The sequence below is a fragment of the Pecten maximus genome, unplaced genomic scaffold (genome assembly GCF_902652985.1).
Source record: "Pecten maximus unplaced genomic scaffold, xPecMax1.1, whole genome shotgun sequence".
Classification (NCBI taxonomy): domain Eukaryota; kingdom Metazoa; phylum Mollusca; class Bivalvia; order Pectinida; family Pectinidae; genus Pecten; species Pecten maximus.
Genome location: NW_022979494.1, coordinates 2,289 through 18,398, shown reverse-complemented (window position 1 = coordinate 18,398; position 16,110 = coordinate 2,289). Strand labels below are relative to the sequence as shown.

The 16,110-nt window shown below is 34.0% G+C and overlaps 2 long non-coding RNA genes across 2 annotated transcripts; both read left to right on the top strand.

Annotated features, from left to right (window-relative positions):
• Nucleotides 1-2,751: 2,751 nt before the first annotated feature.
• On the top strand, nt 2,752-6,468 carry LOC117318744. Its single transcript, XR_004530445.1, has 6 exons — nt 2,752-2,788; nt 3,122-3,172; nt 4,006-4,095; nt 5,306-5,353; nt 5,742-5,858; nt 6,445-6,468. It is a non-coding gene; the product is annotated as an uncharacterized LOC117318744 (long non-coding RNA).
• A 999-nt stretch (nt 6,469-7,467) lies between these two features.
• Nucleotides 7,468-9,234, top strand: LOC117318745. Its single transcript, XR_004530446.1, has 3 exons — nt 7,468-7,524; nt 8,383-8,478; nt 9,034-9,234. It is a non-coding gene; the product is annotated as an uncharacterized LOC117318745 (long non-coding RNA).
• Nucleotides 9,235-16,110: the final 6,876 nt, after the last annotated feature.

The window sequence follows — 16,110 nt, the reverse complement described above, 5'->3', positions numbered from 1 at the left end:
TCCTGGGAGCCTGGGCTTTCAGAATTTTGTATTTACATAACATGGCATTATACCTGGATGGTTTTAAAAATTTTTAATGTTTTTAGATAATATACCACCTTCAACCCATGTTGGTTTTTACTGATTACTAGTATAAGCAACAATGCCTTGTGAGGGCAAAATTTCGTTGAAGAAGCAATTTATTTAATGGTCAAGTTATATACATGTTTAACAGAATAGTTATTTTCTGATTACTTGTTTTTGAAAAAGGATAGAATGCTAGAGTTTGTGAATAAAATTATAAGTTAAGTATAACTTTCATTTACAAAGAAATGAAATTTGATTTTTGTGTTTTTCAGGAGTGAGTTTTATGAAAAGGATAACACTTATATATATTTGCAATTCATCTATAATCTAAAGCTAGACTACTAATTTTGGTCATTCATTGTTATTATGGTAATTTGGTTAGTCACAATAGCAAATTCTTTTCTTATCAGTTCGTCACCTGACATACTCATAATTACCATCCCTATATAATTGAAGATTGTTTGTTGTATTGTTTTACGTGAAAGGCAAATAGTCAGGAAACATGCATTCCATATATCTATGTGATAGGTAAACTAGGCTAAGTGGAAACGGCATGAATTGTTCCTCTGGCTGCATTTCCTAATTAAAAAAAGTAAATGTAAAACTGCAATTTAAATGCACAATATTATAAGTCCTTATTTTATTAAAATAATGCAATCATTAACTGGTCTCTGAAAATTTGCACTTTGTGGTTTTTGATTTAGTAGAGTGGCTAACAAGCCCGTATTCCTGTGATAATTGTTAATACCACTTCACATTTTCACTGACGTCCGCGTTACCACATTGTATTGTATCATATTAATCAGGATGCTTGACATGAGTGTATGTAATAATTTCATTCCTATATCCCTATTTGCAAATCAATAAGGAGTTTGTCCACTACTAACTTGCTTTGTGTGTTAATTAAATTGTACCATCAGTCTTTCATGCCATAATGACATTCAAATATTTTTTTCTTTACAAAACTTTTGACGCTTATCAGAGACATATATACATATATGTCCTCTGGGCTTATGTAGTCACCACCACTTCAGTATAGTACATGTTCTTTTGTGTATCTGGACGAACTCCATGTTCAAAATGCTATTTAAAGCTCTAGTTAGACCCCACCTTGAGTATGCTGCAAGTGTTTGGAACCCATCTAAAGTAAAAGATATAGAACTCATTGAAAATGTGCAGAGAAGGGCAACACAAGAATTCCACGGAAGTGGAGGTGTCGCCTGTGTATGCGAATAATTAAAGGGTCATAACTCTTTAAAATTAGGACTTGAAAAAATAAATGGCTATAACTCTTTTAAAAAACTTGCGAAAGACTTCCCATGAAATTTTGAATTAATTCCAGTAATTAAAGGGCCATAACTCTTTAAAAACTAGGACTTGAATAAAAAAAAAACAATAAACAAACTTGTCCACAGTATTATGGTAACGAACATTCTATTTTCGCAAAAAAAATTAAAGGGCTATAACTCTTTTAAAAAGGTCCGAATAAATTTTGTTAACGAACTTGTCCACAGTATTATGGTAACGAACCTTCCCATGAAGTTTCAAATTAATCCTGTAATAATTATTCAAGTTATTGAGTGGGAAACCATTTTCGCAAAAAATTAAAGGGCTATAACTCTTTTAAAAAGGTCCGAATAAATTTGGTTAACGAACTTGTCCACAGTAATTATGGTAACGAACCTTCCCATGCAGTTTCAAAATTAATCCAGTAATAATTATTCAAGTTATTGAGTGGAAACCATTTTCGCAAAAAATTAAAGGGCCATAACTCTTTTAAAATGGTGCAAATAAATTTGGTTAACGAACTTGTCCACAGTATTATGGTAACGAACCTTCCCATGAAGTTTCAAATTAATCCTAGTAATAATTATTCAAGTTATTGAGTGGAAACCATTTTCGCAAAAAAATAAAAGGGCTATAACTCTTTTAAAAAGGTGCGAATAATTTTGGTTATCGAACTTGTCCGAGCTATCATGGTAATGAACCTTCCCATGAAGTTTCGAATTAATCCGTTCTAAACTACTTAAGTTATCGCACGAAAACCATTTTCCGGACGACGCCGACCCGACACCGACCGACGCCGAAAAGTAATACCTATATGTCTCCTTTTTCAAAGGCGAACAAAAACTTATCCCTGGATTTAAAAATATATCGTACCCGGAACGGCTACAACGGTTAAATCTCCCGATGCTACAGCACCGTAGGACCAGAGGAGATATGATTAACGTTTTTAAGATAGTAAATAACATATACGATAGTAGAATAACTCAAAACTTTTTCCAAATGGACAAGATGAGTAGAACCAGAGGTCACGATAAGAAAATATTCAAAAAGCGATGTCGTCTTGATGGGAGGAAACATTTTTTCAGTTACCGAGTTATTGATTTATGGAATAGCTTGCCACAAATTGTTGTCGATGCTGATTCTGTCATAAAATTTGAAATAATGTTAGATGATCATTGGAAAAATAAACGTTATTATTCATGAATGTACAGGAACTAATATAAAGCCATTAATTACATAGGAAATATTTATATTATACTATGTATTGATATTGATATGGATATAGAGGCTACAAGCCTTCGTCCATTATTTATGCTAATAAGTGCTAATAAATGTTTCATGTGTACAGGTCCAATATTGTTGAATGTGTTCTTTTTGGAAGGTTTTAATTGAAGAGGAATCAGAATCAGATCTGAACAGTATTACGGAGCATGAGGTAATGAAATATGGATACTATATATGTTCTATCCCCTGCTTTCTCTGAAACGGAGGATATTAATTTGGGGTTTTGTCCGTCTTCCCGTCTGTCTTGTTAAATCTTGTCTGGCATATTCTATTTTCTGAGATATTTTTTACATTGCTGCCAGTTGTCTATCTTTGATTTTGACATTTAAGGTTTCTTTCCACTTTTTCTTGGACATTACACTTTTTTGTTATATTAAGTAGATTTCATTGGTTACAGTTTGATATTCGATATCTTTTTTGAGAAAACACTGGACTATGTAGTTTCACTTTCAAAAGTTAAAATTGGATTCATCTTTATCAATAGGAAAAGAACACTGCTGCTGATGCAGAAGTTGTTGGTGATGTGCTTCCTAAAGTAAGTATTTTATTTAGTAGCATGATTATGATATTGATATATATTTCTATTTTCCATGACTGTCAAAATTGGTTTTAATGCATGACTTCAATCATAAAGTGCAATTAAAAACATCTGCATTAAATACAATAGCCACTGACAGATTTCTCTTGTTCTCATGTTTAGGTCACCTGGTTTACTGCATTAGTTCTATACTAATGCATGGCATGACCTTCATTTGATACTTAATTATTCTCCGCTCTCTCCGAAACGGGGGATATTAATTTAGGTTTGTCTGTCTGTCACATTTCTTTTCTGTGCGATAACTGCAACAAATATTACCGGATCTTCTTGAAACTTGGTGAAGGGAATAAATGCCTAAATGGCTCGGCCATGTTTGATTGACAGTTCTCGTGGACAATGTTTGGCTGAGTTATGGCCCCTTTATAAACGAAAAATGTCATTTTCTGCCAAGTGACACATCTTTTGTCAGCACCTAGGAATTACATATTTCAACCTAACCTCAACAGAATTATCTTACAAAATCATTACTTTCAGTGCCATATTGGCATCTACACTCAAAAGACTTTTCTTACAATATCATTAAACCCTTACGAATGAGGGGTAAGCGGGGATATCAATTCTAAGAATTTGCTTGTTTAATTACCTTTTACATTTAATATACAATTAATACCATAAATTTCAATGTTCTAGCCTCATGTTTGACTTGACATTTGTGAATGGTTTAGCCCTCAATTTGGGGCATAGTGTTTCTCAAAAATATCTTAAAATTGATTTTTATTTAAAACTAGTTCAGTTACTTTGAAGGTATAATTGTTCTTGTGCTTTGATAGGATGAAGATACAGATATTAATAAGACTCGTCTATTACGACAACAACAAGATGAAGAGTTTCAACTATGTTTAAAACAAGATAGAGAAAAGGTTTGTTCCTCTTAAGCTTCATTCATAATTTCATTCATAAACCGCCAAATGTAAACATCTTACTTTATTGTTTTCTTCTCAGTATTCAGGAACATTGCATTTGAAGCCCAAAGAACATAAGCCTGAGGCCATCTAAAAAAACTGTTCTGTTTCTCAGATAATTTGCTTTCCATAATAGGCACAGTAGGTTGGTATTTTTACCATCTGATGATGGTGGGCTATTCAAATCGCCCTGCGTCCGTGGTCCGTGGTCCATCCGTCCCTCCGTCCGTCCGCCCCTCTGTCCGTCCGTAAACAATTCTTGTTATCGCTATTTCTGATAAAGTACTGAAGGGATCTTTCTGAAATTTCATATGTGGGTTCCCCTTGGTGCCTAGTTATGCATATTGCGTTTTGAGACTAATCTGAAATCAACATGGCCGACAGGCAGCCATCTTGGATTTTGACAATTGAAGTTTGTTATCGCTATTTCTGAGAAAGTACTGAAGGGATCTTTCTCAAATTTCATATGTAGGTTACCATTGGTGCCTAGTTATGCATATTGCATTTCGAGACCAATTCGAAAACAACATGGCCGACAGGCAGCTATCTTGGATTTTGACAATTGAAGTTTGTTATCACTATTTCTGAGAATGTACTGAATGGATCTTTCTGAAATTTCATGTGTCTTGGTGCCTTGTTATGCATATTGCATTTTGAGACAAATATGAAAACAACATGGCCGACAGGCAGCCATCTTGGATTTTGACAATTGAAGTTTGTTATCACTATTTCTGAGAAAGTACTGAAGGGATCTTTCTCAAATTTCATATGTAGGTTACCATTGGTGCCTAGTTATGCATATTGCATTTCGAGACCAATTCGAAAACAACATGGCCGACAGACAGCCATCTTGGATTTTGACAATTGAAGTTTGTTATCACTATTTCTGAGAAAGTACTGAATGGATCTTTCTCAAATTTCATATGTAAGTTTTCATCTGCGGTTTTGTTTTAGGTGCGCGGCTGTGTCTGAGAACCAGAAATATTTTTTAGATGGCCTAATATATGAAATAAGAAAATTAGTATGTTACTGAAAATTGTCATGTCTGTTCATCAAATTAGTAGAATATTAAGACCAGAACCAGGTAATAAATTGAGTTTGTGTGGCATATTATGCCGCATAATGTGGATTACATAAGTATGTACATTGTATTTTAATCTTTATGTAGAGTGAAAATGTTGAACTGGAAAGAAGAAAAGAAATCTATCTCCAAGTGGTTTGTATTTGCTGTTATCTCCTGTTCTGTTAATTGGTATCAGTATTCTTCTGATTTAGTTTATGTTGAGAATTTTGCGTCTTGCAATTAATCTTGGCGAACATTCAATGAGACAAGATGCAAATCCTTTTCATGGTTTGACATTTCTTACACTAAGGTAAACAGTAGGTAATGTTAAATTGTCTTAGTACTTTACAAACTTTTATAATTATGCTGGCTTTTCAGAGTAAATATGATTCCAAACCTGGACAAATAGTCTATTTTGGCAAATGATACATAGTCCAGCACTATATAAATATACCTGTGAAAAAGGGGACACACTTTTCTAAATATTGTTTGACATGGATTTCTATTTGGTGAAAGTTTTGTTCATTTTTTATATTTATAGCTAAGGGAACAAAGAAAACAGAAAGTTGTGGATGAGCCAGTGGATGGTTTCATTGTTAAAATTAACCATGGAACTGCATTTGTATACAGAAAGTGTACAGAATCTTCACCAGTAGAGGTAAGTTATGAGCAATTTATACTTGGCATACGTTTTTGCATCTCTTCACTTAATCTATAAGATGTTACTTTTACAAACTATTTAACAATTTCATACCATTCAATCAATATGCTTTAATGAAATTAGAATAAGTAACTAGATACCTTAGTGAAAAAACAAAAGCTCCCTGAAATAAATTTAATGTTTAATTAGCTGAATTTTATTTACCTCTAATTTAATTTTCATAGAAAGTCGCAGAAAGCAAAACATAAGTTTCTGCCTAATAGGTTACCTGAGCAGATCTAGAGCTCATGGTGACCGATTGCAATTGTGTTTTGTCCATCCGTCGTGCGATGTTAACTTTTCACATTTTCCTGCCAATCTATCAACATTTTATATTGGCATATACATTTGAAAGTTGTAGAGAAAACTGCAAAGATTTTTTTGGGAAAGTTTTAATGTCAAGGTCAACGGCACTTAGAAGTACTAGAATGGTTAAGTATATTTTACTCAGGTGACCGTTAAGGCCCCTGGGTCTCTTGTTATGTGATGGCGGTTTGGCTATATCATATATACATGTATAAATATATGTTTTCTTAATTTTAAGGTTCTTCTGAATTTTGTGGGTGCCCTGGAATGTGCATCGGAGTTCTTCCGATTGTTCATTCCAGGGACAGAGCTTGCCCTCTACTCGCATAAACAGTATGGGACAATGCGTGATGTTGGCATTAGAACAAGCTGTTCGATGCAAGTTCGCTGGCTGAACGAGGTAGAAATCAAATTGTTATAATTACCATCAGTTTTATGCCCTTTCTATATTCAAAGTGAATTTTTTTGATATATGGAAATTCTTATATTATACAATGAATTATATGCTCTCATGAACCAGCTGGAATCAGTGGTCACACATAAAAAAATCTATTTTTGAACAACTTCTTAAAAAACTTTGGGCTGATTTAAACCAAAGTTGACATGAAGCATCACCATAATAGGAAGCTGCTTCAAGTTTGCACATATTATATTATTTTTGAAACCCCCTTTGCCATTTTCAGACAAAAAAGTGCAAAACATTACCGTTGCTTAAACCTTTTCTGGCTTGTTCAAACCAATCATAAAAAAAATGATAAGTTCTAAATAATAATAATTAATAACATTTTAGGAAGATATGGATGGGGAAGATATGGATGTTGGAGACGAAAATGATGATGCAAAGACAGATGCAGAGATAGAAAATGCTCATAACTTTGCATGTAAGTTCTTTTATGGATGTTGTTAAATCTTTTTGCAAATTTTTTTTCTTATTTTCCCCCTTTGTTTCACACCATAATGTCATGTCGGAATTTTTTGCAATTTAATATGTGTGATTGGTATCATATGGAAATGAAAATGTTGTAAAAGAAGAGGTTGCTTTAATTATCATACTAGTTCTGTCCCTTTGTTGCCAAAGAAAGGACATTACATAAAAGATACAATACCTTAATTATAAGGAAAGTGTCCTTTACAGGAGACTGTCCTTATATAGGTGTCCTTAAATAAGAGTTTCACTGTTTATAAGAAGATATTTCACTAGGTGCCGATATAAAAGTAATATTGCTCAACGTTATAACAAGTGCACTCTTATTTTCTTCAGTCTGAGACCATTGAAGAAAATAAGGAAATTGAATTGATCTCTGACTTACCCACAATGGTTAGTTATTTTAGCACACCTCAGAAAAGCGATACATGGTAATAGTTTTTTGGTACAAGTAAGGTAGAGGATTGTCATTCATTCATTTATATCCGTATTAGTGTGATAATACTTAGTTAGCATGGAGGTTCTTTAGGGGTCTAATATTGGTGTAGTGGAGTAACTATAAAAAAAAGTTGTGCCCACCATCCCACCATGAAGTGTTTTTGGCGACCTTGACTTTTGACCTTGATCTCTGGGACATAGCGTTACTTTCTGCCTTAAGGTCAGTTTTGGCTCAAGTAGGCCTTTGGTCATGAAACTTCATGTCTTCATACGCTTATACATCTGGGTGAGTAATGTTGGTTACAGTGGGTTTTGATGAGCTTGGCCTTTGACATTTACCTCTTTGACAAAGGTTTGTTAGTTTCTGCATTTAGGTCAGTTCTAGCCTGTGGTCATGTGACTAGGCCTATAGTCGTGTGATGTCACAGGCTCGTATGTCTCAATGAGTAGTATTGGTTACATTGGGATTCAATGACATTGACCTTTGAACATGTAAATGGTCCTAATCATGATGTTTAATATATATAAAATATCACCATATTTGATAAATGATCGAAACCGATCCACATCCATCTATAATACATACAATCTGCGGAATTATATTCCTGTAGGACGTCCAACAACGAGAAGAGCTGCAGCAAACTCTATATGTAACCCCATAGGTTGAAGCCACACACCAAATTTGGAATCATTATCTCCAAGCAACATGAAGAAAAATACGGAGAATTTTAGTTTCATGGTCGGGCATTAAAAATAATCCAACTCGTGCGATTTTAACACAAGTTTAAAACTGTTATATTGCTATTCTTGCAGGAATGATCTTGATGTTGTTACTATAAGTGATTCAGAGTCGGAGTCTTCAAGTGAAGATGAGATCCTTCCAAGAGAAAGTCAAAATAGTTCTGATGAGTAAGTATACCTGTTGATTAAACAATTCAACCAAATGCAACTTCTAATGCTGACTTGTGATAATGAATTAATTTTTAGCTCACCCCGACAAAGGAGGGGGAGCTTATGTTGTCATGTGGGCGTCACACTTCAGGTTAAAGTTTTGGTGAAGGTTTCTGTTTTCTCACTTACTTCAATAAAGAGCTCCATAAACTTTTATAATTCTATTTTCCTACTGTGTGTTGTTGCTGAAATATTGGATACTTGTATTAAAAAGTTGTACATGGCAAGTAGTGCGGACAATATTTTTGCAAACTTTCAAGGTCCCTGGTAAAGGTCAATGTCCCAGATGTGACTGCATTTCATGGCAGTATGCCACAAATCCTAAAAATGGTGATTTTCTCAAAAACCTCCATTATAATTTTAGCTTGCTCCAGTCACCAATGGTATTAGTTATAATTGGACCCACTGTGCTAATGATAATTCAAGGGCCTTACTCCTTCAACTTCCATATTGGTCGCTTCCATATTGAACCACCCAAGCATTGTTTACAAGAATTTGATTATTTCTTTTTAGGAATCTCATCATAACATTAACACAATTAGAAACACTCATTAACCGACATGTAATCACTCGGATGAATATACATAGGCCGTCAATTTGGGATACAACAGTGAGGAAATTGACGAGTGGAACATTCAAGCCAGAAAATGACTTACTCATCAAATTTTCTGATGAATTTGGAACGTCTGAGGAAGGAATTGACCAATGAGGCCCAAAGAGGGAATATTTCTGACTTGTTATGGAGCATTTGCTCAATTCCCACTTATTTGAAGGACCTCCAAATTCGAGAAGTATCTCTATGAATAAAGCAGGTAAGTGCTGGTGACTTTTGAACCAAAACCCCATGAACTTAGATAAATGTTAACATAATTTGGACTGTCACGATTACCAGGGTACTATTCGGGGTTTGGCTGTAACTGGTTACAAAAATGAATAATAAGGTATCACATGTGCCAAATATATGCAATTTTATGTTTACCCTGTTCTTTACCCTTACCACCCATGACTTTGCACTAATAAACCTCGCATAAGTCCCTACAACTTTCACATGTATATGCCTAGTGCTCAATGAGTAGGAATTGAAAATCTGCTTTACTGTTTTCGACCGGGTGATCAAAATACGACCAATAGATCGTTTACTGGAATTACCCTTACAAGCGGACCATTATCTCTTTGACAACGTTTTGGAACTCCATGCATGTTCTTAATTTCATCTTGTGACAACAACCATTTTTGGCTGCTGGGAGATTGATCGCACTGTCAATTTTTCATGGAGGTCCTGCACCACATTGTTTCTCTCCCCTCTTGGTCCATGCCTTGCAGTTTGGACCTAAAGAAACCAAGGTTAAATGGTCAGACCTTCCGGATGGGGAACTAAAAGAAGACTTGAAGGAGGTATGCATATAGAAATTGAGAATGTACAATGGTCCCAAGGTTGAAGATTTTGTCATCACGCAGAGTCTGTCGTCCCTCCGTCTGTCATCCACAATTTTTTCCTGTAGGCGACGAACAACTGGGCAGATTTCAACCAAACTTGACAGGAAGCATCCCCATGGGAAGCCGCTTCAAGTTTGGGGTTATCTCCTTTGGGGCCCCATGAGAAGCGTGTGCATGTCCATTGTGGAGGGTATTTTCAACTGTTCTATAAATAGATACTGATAAGAAATAAGCCAAGCCCTTTCAATTGACATCACACATATCGGTAGTTCCTACAGCAGCTGGGGCTTTAAACCATTCTCATGAAATTTTTTAGTAATTATTCTCTAATTTTACGTGAATTTAACATTAAACGTTATAAATTTATAATGTTATATTTTTAATGCATTTCATTCTTTCAGAAAATCATCTTTTTAGAATAATCAAATTTATTTTACATCCAGTACCAGGTAACCATCAGTCATGTTTTATACAATATTTGTAATATATTAGAAAATGAAATTTTTAACGTGAATTTCATGTTAAAGTGTGTGACAAATTTGTTATAAAAAAAAATGTTTATTTATTACATTACAGTAAAGAAAACAACTTTGATGGTTACCTGGTATATCTATGAAATACATTTGCTTAAATATTTGGAGTAATAAAAAGGATCTTTTCAGAAAAATAATTCTATTTATAATTTAACATGAATCTAACGTTTCAACGTGAATTAACCGTTAATCTGCTGGTTTAACATTAAATTTACGTTAAGAATATTTGCCTGTGTAGTCCCATTTGCATCTTTTTTTCTACAGCTACTAAAGGCACGGACAGAAACAGCTAGGAGTCGGGCCTTGGGAAAATTGGAACATTTCTTTACCTATGCTGGAATCCCATTTTACAATTGTTCCACCCAGGAATCTGTGGAACAGCTTGTTAAAACAGCCTCACATTCATACATGTTTGATCGGACTAGCGAGGCATTTAGACAGTGAGTACATGTATCTATATTGTCACATGTACAAAAACAGAAATATATAGAACCCCCAGTAAATGGACAAATATTTAATAATACTTAGCAATTATTACAGCATAATTTCTAGAATATATTTAAAGAGAATAGAAATGGGACTATGAAATATGCAAACAAGTGGTAGGCCGATCATTGGGTATAATCGGTTAACGACTTGTTGGACCATTCTGATATCGATGACCATTATTCCTCTTCAAATCTGTGAAATGGACCCAGGATAATTTTGAGGACCTATTTCAATATCAGCTCGATGAGCCAGGATCAAATTCCCGGGTGAACCAAGCCCAGTGCATTGCTTTTTGGAGGGATTATTTGGAGGAGGTAGAAGGTAAGAGTTGGCTGAACATAAAATGCACTTTTGACTTATGGTATATAACATCAGATTTCATTGGAGCATACTCGAACGTTTTATAATCTTGGGCACTGATCGAAAACCAAATTGAATATCAGTGACAGTAAGTAAAAAGTATGCTAAGGCAATTAAGAAATGTAATTCCTCTGTGATTGTGAGGGATTTTTCCTTTGGTACCAAAAATTAACATAGCATGTTCATGCTTCATTTTATATGATAATTATTACCTTATGAACAATGTGACCTAGTTATAATTCTTTGAAAATTGTTCATAAAATTAACTTGGATTGTGCTTATGCATATAATGCATGAAATCACTTTCCTGTCTCAAACTCGGGAGCTTCCTGGTTAGAAATTTGCCAATTATGGACTCAATTTGGAAATAAACAGTAACAAACACTTGGCATATATAAAGCTAAACACTAGAACCATCCATTTTCCCCCTTTCTTTTATTGATTCTGTTTGCGTAATGGTAATTAATGCATGTTTTGTAAAGAATGAAGTGTAGTAAGGGGCGATAACGCGTTATCGTTCCTTACGGAACGTAATGATAGTATGAGCTAATTCGCGATTTTTGCCGGCTATTGTAGCGATGTTGGAGCGAAAAAAATGACACATACAATTATGATGGGCTTTTGAACTATTGCAAAACTCGGCTCGATCTAGTCTAGATGTATCTGGTATCCCTGTGGAAATTCGTATTCATGAGATATTTTGGGTCAAACATGCCAAAATCGTCATTTTGACTAAGAGGTTCTGTTTAAATCGCCCTCAAAATTCAGAAAAAAAATCCAGAGATATATACAATGCACATACAAAGAGATAAATGTTTCCTGAAGAAAACAGTCTGTTTAGTTTTTCGATATCTTTAGCAGAACGGTTACAAGATTGTTTTGAAAATGGCCTATTTTTTCGACCTTCTCAGTATTTTTTCCACTCGACTGGGGTATTTTCCTGCCTGTTTTGATGACGCAAGACCGGGTGTTTCCTTTCCGTTTAGCACGGTAGAACAGATGGCCGGATCGGCATACATAGTTATCAGCATTAATTCATTACAATCAACTGGTTTATATTTGTTTTGCGCGAGTCATCTTGATGGTGTGTGTTGAAAGCCTGCATTAACATCAACAGGTCCATTAAAATTGACGTATGAAGTTTATATGTAATAGAAATTATCAACACAATTGGTTTGGTCGGCTTGACCGCATATATAAAGGACAATATAGAATAACGCCATCCTGAACTCATCGGGTATTATGACTGAAATGATTCTCCGAGGAGTTCCGGATGGAACAACACCGGGGACTTCACGCCGCTTACTCGTTCAACTCCAGGCAGTATAAGTGAGTTGTATTACATTTTCGCGTCAGGGCCAGGACTTTTTAATACCATCTCATATCAAAAGTGACATTGGAGATTATAGTTGTTCTACTATGACCATATTTGTTGCTTTCCAGGATCAGTATTCATCGTCAACCCAGACCAGCGTTCAATTCTTTTCGATAACAAATCTAAACTCGTACTGAGTCGTAGGCTTCCAGTACTGGCAGTAGGCCTAGTGTAAATGTTACGTGTTCATTAACGTTTTAGAGACAGGCGACGTTTAAATATGTAATATTTAATTTCTTTCTTTATTGTTTGTTTAATGAAATTACTGTGTCGTTAGTTGATGCAGAGACCTATATACTAGTATAGGTCTCTGGTTGATGCTTTGATGTCTTGATCAGCTGATATTTGTTTATGTTGAGGAGCAACGACGTTTCGAGAATCATATCTCATACATATTAGCTTACGATGACACGAACTTTCAAGGAACTAGTGTACATGTACTTCAGTACACACTAGCAGTATATTGAACAATTCTTTTTCAGTATTAATAGAAGTTTTTTTTTCAAATTTTTAATGAAATATTTATATTCTAATGCTTTAAATTTTGAAATTTAAGTCTCTGACCTGCCCTTTATTGAGATGGTTCTTAGGACAGTGTCAAATTATATCATCTTTTGCATTAATAAATATATGAAATAAGTTTTCAAATATATTTAAACCCTTCGCTTTTATGCACCAAAGAAAACAATATGCAAGAAAGCTATTCTGACAAATTTAAGCTAAAATATTGTCAATTATTATGTTGCATTAAGTAAAATTATGTTGCTTTGGGTGTCATGCATTTTTTTTATCTTTTAAAATTAAATTAATTTCAACTTTTACAAAAAAAAGTATAAGATGGAAAATTATTTGACAAAATCAAAGAGCTACCAGGTTTTAGCTATCACAATTTTACAAAATAGTTGACTTTGAAATTTCATGAATTAGTCAATTTTCAAATATCTATAAGTTGCTTTATTATCAATTCCATATCAACATATTTCAACTCTTTGCTTACATGTACATGTGCCAAAGAAAACCATGTGCGAGAAACCTGTTCTGACAAAATTTTACTAAAATTATGTCAATTGTTATATCACATTAATTTAATTAACTAATTTAGGGTGTGGGACCATGTTGTATTTTTGTTTTATCTTTTGAATTTTTAATCTGTTTCAACTTATTACAAAAGGTATTATAGAAAACTACTTGTCAAAATTAAAGAATTACCAATATTTTGTTATCACTATTTTACAAAATAGTTTTTCTCCAAAATTTCATCTGCACACAGGTAGCAATTAGTAAATTTTGACAATATCTTTGCTTTAAATACCATTCCAACATATTTCAACCTTTCGCTTACATATACCAAAGAAAACAATGTGCAAGAAACCAATTCTGACAAATTTATACTTATGTTTTTTTTTAACTATTATGTATTTATTGTGTAGCACTAAGTTAAATTCAATGTTGGGGAACCATATGTAGTTTTTTTTTATCTTTTGAATTTAAACTTTAATTATATAAAGGTATTATAGAAAATTATTTGACAAATTCAAACAATGACCAGGATTTTAATGATAACCATTCTACAAAATAGTCTTCTTCATAATGTCATCTCCACACAGGTAAAATACTGTAACACAGGGACTAGTGTACATGTAAATAGTTTATATGTTTCTGTTTTTAGGCCAACACCACCATATGCATATACACTCCGTATTTACATTAGGAGGGGTGTTCTAAATTGTTGGCCAAAGACCGCACTTAATTTCCTTTTATATTCTACTGAAGAAACAAATTCAGAATTTGAAACTTTACATAAATCTGGTTTTAATTTCATATTGTAGAACTATTCTCTCATTATCAAATATTTTGATATTGGGATAACACCATTTTCTTTAATTTTCACATCTTTTACAATTGCAACTGTGACAAATAAGAATTAAAAAGTTTTAAACAGTTACTGTAATTGCAAGCCTTAGACCGCAAGTAATTACCCTCTATGTTCTACTGAAAAAATGTTTTTGAGACTTTGTATGAAATATGGTTTTCATTTCATTTAGTAAAACTATTCTCTCAATTTCAAGCCATTTAGATATTAAGAAACAAATTTTCCACAATATTTACTGTAAGATAGTTTATTAATTATTTATTATTGAGGGGCCGCGATAGCCGAGTGGTTAAGATATGTCATGACACTTTATCACTAGCCCTCCACCTCTGGGTTGCTAGTTCGAAACCTACGTGGGGAAGTTAACTGTACTGATCGTAGGCCGGTAGTGTTTCTCCTGGTACTCCGCTTTCCTCCACCTCTAAACCTGGCACGTCCTTAAATGAACTTGGCTGTTAAACCAAATACACAAAGTTTATTAGTATTATATATATAGAAGAAGTATAGAAAAGTTTGAACAGTTATCCTGCAGAAGAAAAGGGAAGCTGACAATCAGGCCGGTATGTGCTGTCGTGGTTGTGTCCTTTGGGCAAGACCATTTTACCCTCATTGCTCTGGATGGCATGCAATGGGCCTCTTATATGTTGTTCAGTCAGGTAGTCACCAACTACTACAAGGAGACCAAGCCTCAGACTTAAAGATGCTACTTATTTTTCAGAAACCGGACAAGCTGGTCTACACTGCTACCTTACAAGAAGTTTAAATCATTTATTTGAAAAGAAAATATTATTTATTTTGCTTGGTAAGCTTCATTTTCATAAATTATTGCACCATTTCCTGGATGGCATGTGGACAGACAGGTCTCCTGCATGTTGTTCAGAGGTAGTCACTAACTACTACAAGGAGACCCTGCCTCAAACTGACTCAGCTGGCTATTCAAAGGGTGATAAACAAAGCTAACAAACCAAATATATATAAGAGTAAGAGATAATTGCCACTTAATTTTCAGAAACTGGGCAAACTGGTGTACACTGCTACCTGATAAAAGGTTGAAAAAAGATATTTAAAAATAAAAACATGTTTTATTATGCATGGTTAAGCTTCCTTTACATGAATTATTGTTCAAATTCACATACAACAATTTAAAACTTGCTAATTACCTAATTTTCATCTGTGATAGAAAAAGGGGAGATAACTTTCTCACCTGTTCTTGATATAAAATTACCTGGGTAATTATAATGTACAATTCATATTAATGCTTTTGTAGATATTTCCCTAAAGTTATATTCATGATCGATCAATTATCGATATGATGATGATTGATCATGAACTTATTAGTGATTCCCAACACTACTGAAGAAGTTGCAAAAGTTTTGAATAAAAAAAAAAATAGATAATCTCCCAATTTGCTCGACATGGACCACTGACAAAGACACTGATACTGACTTTAAACTATGGGGAAAGTCTCGAAATATCAATTTAAAGAAATGGCTATGTCAAACAAACAAACAATTTTCCTTCTC